Genomic DNA, 7,732 nt, shown 5'->3' on the forward strand with positions numbered 1-7,732 from the left:
AGAGGCAGGACTAGTAGTTTTAGGTATGAGAGCTATGTGTGTTTCATTGATCTCAGGTGCAATGATTCCATGTTGAAAGAAGCTATTAACCATTTGAACTATGTCTGAGGAAACTACATCCCAATTCTGATGGAAGAAGGAGGGGGAGTATCCATCTGGCCCTGGAGATTTGTCAGCTTTCAGTTGATGGACAGTTTGTTCAATCTCTTCTATTGTTGGTGTAGAGGTGAGGATAGTGTTATTACTGTCTGTTATGATGGGCTGAAATAAATCCTCTATAAGTGTTGAAGGGGTTGTATTTTGAGTGGATAGGATATTGGCAAAATGTGACTGTAAAATATGTTCCATCTCATTGTTATCAACAACCCAATTTCCTGTCTCATTTCTCAGACCCTTAATTCTATTATTTCTTGCTCTAGAGGAGGCCAAGGCATGAAAAAATTTTGTATTCCTATCCCCCAAAGTGATGATCTTATCTCTAGACTTTAATTTCCAGAACTTTTCCTGCTTATCTAGAAGTGAGTTTAGATGCTGAAGAAGGCTTGAATACTGAGAGCTATCATTACACTTTTCTAGTAAAGCTGAGTTTATTTTGATTTCAGATAGAAGAACATTATAGTGATTTCTGTCCCATTGTTGAAGAAGAGGTTGAAGTTCTATCAACTTATTGTGAGTTTTAACAGTGGGAGGAGAACTATTACTTCTACTCCAGTGATTGGTGATAATGGAAGAACATTCTTTGTCATCATACCACATAGGATTGTACCTAAATGGCTTTTTGGTAGGTATGTGAGATATGTTTGTGGTGAGCAGAATTGGGTGATGATCAGACCCCAATCTTTGTAGATGATTGACCACTGATGATGGATATAAATTTAACCATAGTTGATTAACCAGAGCTCTATCTAATAATTGTTGAACCAAAGTATGATTAGAGTGATTGTTGGTCCAAGTGAATGGTGATCCAACATAAGGAGTCTCTAGAAACCCCAAGTCCAGGATATGGGAGGTACAATTGTATATCTGCTTATAAGATAATCTGTTGCCTCCAACCTTCTCTGTTGGATGGAAAATGATATTTAAATCTCCTATTAATAGTTGAGGTTGATCTGTGTGGGTTAAATTATCCATATATACTCCAAAATTTGTCCAGAATTCCACTTTATTTGCACTATTAGGTTGCCCATACATGAACACAAGAGACATGGAATTGCTATTATGTGGAGTAGTGGCAGAGACATGAATCCAGTTCTCATTTTGATGGAGAATGTTCACTCTAAAAGAACTATTAAAAGCAAGAACTAATCCCCCACTAAGGCCATTTGGGGATTGAATTATGAAATTGTCATAACAGAGAGAAGAGATTATATTAGTGACAAAAAGATCACTCTGTTTAGTTTCCGAGAGAAAAAGGAAATCTGGTCTATGGGTCCTAACTAAATTATTTAAGTGAAATTTGGTGACTCTTCCTCCTAGACCTTGACAATTCTAACTCAAAATCGATAGGGGATAAATTAAAGACATGAAGTGAAAGATTAAACAGCAAAGATTGGAAAAGTAGCAAAAAAATTTTTGGTAGATAACATACCCTAAAATAATCAATAGAAGATTTGAGTATACCTGTTCTGTTGTTGTAGATTGGGTGCTTGTATGACCATTTGTGATTGCCTGACTTTGATTCACAGTAACTTCTCCACTTTGAGGAGCTATGTTGATTATGCCCTGATTGTTCTGAATCGAATTTTGAACTTCTGACAGGGAGGAGCTGGTTGGGTTGCTTAATCTGATAGACATTTTTGGTTTTGGGCTCCTATATCTTTTTGGCTTAGAATTAGATTTTTGATGATCCAGTCCCTTAGCAGGAATCCCATATAATTGATCGAAATTGATATCAGCAAATGTAGTAGGGATATGAGGGATATCTTTAGTAGAAAAAGGAGCACATGAAAAAGGCTTGTCTATTCCAATGGAGGTGAATGGTCCCGAGCTAAAATCAGAGGTCCAAGGGGACTCCAGATGATTTACAGAGGAATTGTCTTTATGTTTTTTCCAGAGTTGCTCAAGACCTTCCAAGAAAGAGTCTGTGTCCTCAAAAGTAGTTGCTTTCACTAAGCTCTCGTCACTTAATACTTTCCTTTTCTCCCTATTGTCAAGATGTGAAAAGTCTAAAACTTTCATCTGTTCCTTACCTTTAACAGTGGGGTGTGGAAGGTTCTGATGAGAAGGCAACTGGGTGGGTCCTGGTTCGTTGATACGAATACCTGGACCACGTTTCTCTGTATGTAAGGACTCAGATTGCTTTTTGAGAAAAGGCTTGGTCCAACTGGGTGAGCCATGTTGAGAAGTGGGATGCGGAGATCTGATGGTGTGAATAATAGGTGGAGTTGTGATCTCAAGTGTGCAAGGGTTGGATTCAGAGGTGTTAGTGCATGAAGTGGAGGCTAGGCTTGAGATGAGGGATGGATTTGAGTAGATAAGTGATTCCAATGTTGTTGGTAAAGGGGATGGTCTAGATATAGAAGTAGGTTGCTCATCCGGGTCTTGACATGGGTAAGGTGAATGATCGATTATGCGACAGTAAAGGCAAGTAGATTTAGGGAATGGAAAGAAACGATACTCTATTCGAATTTTATCACCATCAAGCTGAACAGAAGTTCCCGTGGGGCAAGGTTGAGAGACATCCCAAACTATGTCAGCCTTGATTTTGTTTCCTGGGAGTGATCCCCATTGCGAAGGAAAGAACCTGAGGACATGACCAAGAGGGCTAGAAATTATCCTGAGGTCTGATTCAAATTGAAGACAGGGAGGGATAGGAGACAACTGAACTGTGAAAATATCATGCTTAAGAGGAATGGTTTGTGGGTTAGTGTCTACGTCCATTGCATGCAGGATTAACAGATAATCCAGGATAACATAGGGTTTGTTGATGAGTACTCTGTCTCTATCTTTGGCAACCTGAAAAGTGAAGATGAAGTAGTTTTGCCTATCAGGGATTGGATCAATGGTGTAAGGAAAAGAGACTTCCCATTTTCTTTTTAATTGGTTCTGGATTTTGTATATAGGGATGAAGTGGTGACTGCAGAGTCTCCCAATAAGCTTTTTGTGAAGGTTAATCGAGTCAGTCACTTGGGTGAGCTTCTTTGGAAGGTAAACAGTAGTTTCATTGTTTCTAGGGATATTTAGTTGCTTTTCCATGCTAGTAGCTAGATGAGTGACTTCAGAAGAAGGATTTTCAGAGTTTTGGTCCGCCATGGAAGGTGGTTTAGAGTTAAGAGAGGAAGACGAAAGGTTAGCAGTCATAAGTGGGTTAGCGTGTGATTTAATTTGGTGTGGTTGAAGAGTTAAATCCAAATTGCATGCAATCCACAAAGATACTGCTACGTGTTGCCTATCGAAATCTGAACCAGAACAAGGAAGGAATGTGTGGGTTTGATTTGTGGTTTTGAGGAATCCCTCCTTGAAAACCCCTGGTTTTTGAAAACCATAAAGGTATATATTGGAAGCCTGATTTTGTGGGATCAGATTGTGGTGAATCCCCATCCCCCAGACACATGATGCTAATGACGTAAGCAAATTTGGAATAGATGAAGCATCCACTTGTCGCTTCCAGTTTGAGTTACTGTGAGTCATCGTCTTCAACCACAGCCGGAGCAAGCACCCAACCTGAAATGGAAACTTTAACTAAAAGAGAGGTTATAAATCAGAGAGGAGAAGTGAAACAGGAAATGATGGTGAAAAAATAATAACAGATACCAGTTATAGATCAGAAAAGGAGGAGAGGAACAAGAAATGATGACGGGAAGTTTAACCAGAAAATAAACCAAAAGAACCTTGAAAAAACTCTAAGACTCGTCTAGAACTGATTTTAAATCTTAAGCTTCTAATAACTGAAAGTCTATTAATGTTCCCTGCAATTGGGTCAGGGGTCCCTTACCTTCGATTACCTGAACCGAAGAGCTGATAACCAAGGCCTCCGATCACTGTTTGTTTTCATGAACACAAGAGGAGTTCCCCATCGAGTTTTGTTATTTTGTTAGGTTACTCATTACTGTTACTGTTATTGTTATTCCATGTTTTATGTTTTTTGCAGATGAAAGGAAGAAGATTTGGAAGAAGTTGTCCAAAACATCATAAACCTAAGAAGCTTTTAACATTCATTAGTGTGTTATGCCCATGATGCGTTTTATGTTTGAAATAATTTAGGTTAATCTGATTACTGATTTGTAGTTTTTGTTAAAGAAAGATTTTTTGATTGATTTTGTGTTTTAGTTCAACTTGGGTAGGAAGAGTTTTGGGAAGAGGGGCACTGAGTTGTGTTTTTAGAGGTAGAGTTGTATTTCGAAGAACTTCAGTCGCCATTAAAAGGTTAGACAACGAAGATAAAGAATCTACTAAAGCATTTTGTAGAGAATTGATGATTGCAAGTTATTTAAAAAATAGGTATGTTGTACCTCTTCTAGGGTTTTGTATTGATCCGGATGAGGGTCTTTTTTTGGTTTACAAATATGTTGCTGGCGGAAGCCTTGAACACCATCTTCATGGTAAGCTTCTCTGGTTCTTTTAATGGTGGATTTCAAATTTGATATTATTTTAATGATTTCTCAAGAACCCATTGTTAAAAAAGATAAGAGGAATAAAGGGTTGTTCATCTTTTTTCCTTTTTAATGCTTCAAATAGCTTGGTGAATGAATCCTCTCACGAATTTTAATTACATTTAGTTGAATGATTCAAATAGCTTTTATGGTGGTGATGATGAATTATGTAACTTGATGAAGAAAAGATGTAACTTTTTGTTATTAGTTGTTTATTTTGTATATTAGAATTTAGAAATAATGTTAATTATTGTAATGATCTAAGATTTAATGATGATGATGATGTGTATACTGTTTTTTTTTATATTAGAAATTTTGATGGTGTTAATGTTTCTTTAATAAGATAACCCGAGCCCGTCCGGCCCGAGCCCGTTGGAACCCGCTCGGGCAGCGGGGCTCGGACGGGCTACGGGCACTTATAGTGAGTGTTTGGTCCGACCCGATCCGCCCGGCTCCCTATCGCGGGCTCGGCTTATCCGAACCCGATCCGCTCGAGTCCGGCTCATAGTTGCCCGAGCCCGTCTGAATCCGCCCGATTCCCACCCCTATTGCCAACATAAAGCGTGTCACCGATATTGAACTTATCAGGGTAACTTTTGTCTATTTATGTTCTTCGACTATTGAGGTAGTAGTCAGCACAAGGAAGGAGGTGTGTGATTTCTTTGTTTGTGGAGTTGAGAACGATTCGCGGATTCCTATCTCAATCAACGAAGTTGGCATTGTTTAATTTGGCATTCTAAAACTACAAAAACTAAGAATAAGGATGTCGCTTGGTATATAATATATGTTAGCAATACAAACAATTTTGCCACATTGTTCAATGAAAACTATCTCTGGTTAAATGGTTAAATGAGTTGATTCCATTTTAAAACTACAAAAACTAAGAACAAGGACTAAGACCTTGCCCTTAAACCTGACCTCCTAAGTGAGTAAACTTCTTTATTGATGATGCCCTTTAGTGGTGGCCAACAGGTTGTGCAACCCAAAAACGAACCGGCACGACAGGCTTTAGAGAAGACACACCACGACCATTGTGGGTTCTGTCGTGTGTGGCAGGCCTGAGATTCAAAGGTTCCAAACCCATCATCCCTAGGGGTGGCAATTTGACACGAAGTACCGACGAGTTTTCGCCCAAACCCGCCCCTAATGGAACGATTCGGGTATGTGATGAAGTTGAAAAAATAATCGGGGCCGGTGCAAGCTTGGTATTATGTACTAAACCCCGCCCTAACCCAATTAGTATGTCATATGTAATATTTATAACCGTCTGGTTAATATACTCTTAAAGAAGGGAAGTGGTAATAAGGAATGGTTTACAGTAACCTATCTTTTATGGGAATGGTGGAAGACGAGGAACGAGTTTCACTTCCAAAATAAAAAACCAGATCTGGTTCGTTGCTGGTGGCTCACGACTGAAGAACTCAAGTATGTATCAGATCTTACCTTTACCCCTTCTTCTAACAGTTCAGTGCAGGTAAATCACTGGTGTCCTCCACCTCAAGGTACTATCAAGATAAACTTTGATGGTTCATTTCGAGATAAATATGCATCATGTGCAGCCACAACCAATAACTCAGAAGGAGCAACAATTGGTTACAAAACAAAATTAATCGAACCCAACTCTCCTCTCCAAAGTGAACTTTCGGCGTTGGAGCTTGGGATAACCCTAGCAGAAGAACTGGATCAACCTCCTTATATACTAGAAGGAGATTCTAGGGTTTTAATCGACCTGATCACAGTCGTCGATCCTATGACCCATGGAGAATTTCTCATCAGATCAATGGTCTTAGATCGAGGGTCTCAATTAACCGAATGGAGGTGACGTATTCGTATTCACAACGAGGTCGCCCAAAACCTTGCGGCTTCAGTAATACCCCTCCATAATTAGATTATGCTTTTAGTCCCTCTACAGTTAAATTTGTTTCCATTTAGTCCCTTCTTTGCTTCTTTGTAAGTTGTTTGGGCTACTTTGTAAACTCTATCCATTTAATGCAAGTTTTAGGGTCCGTTTGATTCGTTTGAATGTCTGAGTAAGAAAATCAGTTTTTTTCTGATGACAAAGAAAACAACTTTCTTTCACATTAGAAATTCAAATTAAGGTGTTTGTTGGAGTCCTAAGAAATTGTGTGGTGCCTTTAAAAAGAAATGGACTATTGGACCTAATTAAGGTACTTATTGGACTTCTAAGTGGTTCTTGTAAAATAAACCATGTTCTTCCCCAAATTGAGTAATTGACCTAGAGAGAGAGGGAGAGATTTATCCAACAACAAGATCCTAAAGAAAACAAAGAGAAGAAGATGATAATGGGAATTGGTGGGTGCATAGATCAGGCAAAATTTCTGGTTAAACCATTAGTAGCAGCTTTAGCATATCATCAACATCTACTAAACAAGGAGATGAACAAAAGCAAGAGCAGGAGCATCATCAAAAAGTTTGCATGATTAAACCTTCTACTAAAGAAGAAGATGAAAAAAGCAAGATCAGAAGCATCATAAAAAAGTATGCATGATTAAACCATTAGTAGCAGCTTTAGATAAGGAGCATCATCAAATCAATTTTATGAAACAATGGGTCTTGGTGGGTTCATAAATCAGACGAAATTTCTGGTGGGTATTATCACGGTAGTTAAGGAAGATGCGAAGTTGATAAAGAAAATTTATGGGTCCGATTACTGCTCCAGCTTTCTTCAACTTCGAGTACCCTACCGTGTGATTTTGAATAACCCAGATGAGATGTAGATTATTATTGATGTTTGATGAAATTGTGAGTTCTCTTCTTCTCATCATCACCAACCTTGAATAACTTGCAGGTTTCAGTGAGACAGATGGAGAACTCGAAGGCAGTTTAGAGAGAAAGACGAAGAGAGATAAAGAGAAAGATGGAAGAGAGAGAGAGCGCGTACTTACCGTGTGAAAACGGTTTTCACATCTATTTTGTTGGAAAAAAAATGGAGACATTTTCCCACTTTATTTTAACATGAGAAAGTTGTTTTCTTACTCACAATGACCAACCAAACGCCAGAAAATCGATTTTCGTAAGAAAATCGATTTTCTCAGCCTATTTTCCCACGTATCAAACAGACCCTTACTTCAAAAAAGGAAAAAGATGATAAAAGGGTAATACGTGACTATTAGGATATT

The sequence above is a fragment of the Eschscholzia californica genome, unplaced genomic scaffold, assembly GCF_041429995.1.
Source record: "Eschscholzia californica isolate CP2 unplaced genomic scaffold, dmEscCali1.0.p SCAF_1, whole genome shotgun sequence".
Taxonomy (NCBI): domain Eukaryota; kingdom Viridiplantae; phylum Streptophyta; class Magnoliopsida; order Ranunculales; family Papaveraceae; genus Eschscholzia; species Eschscholzia californica.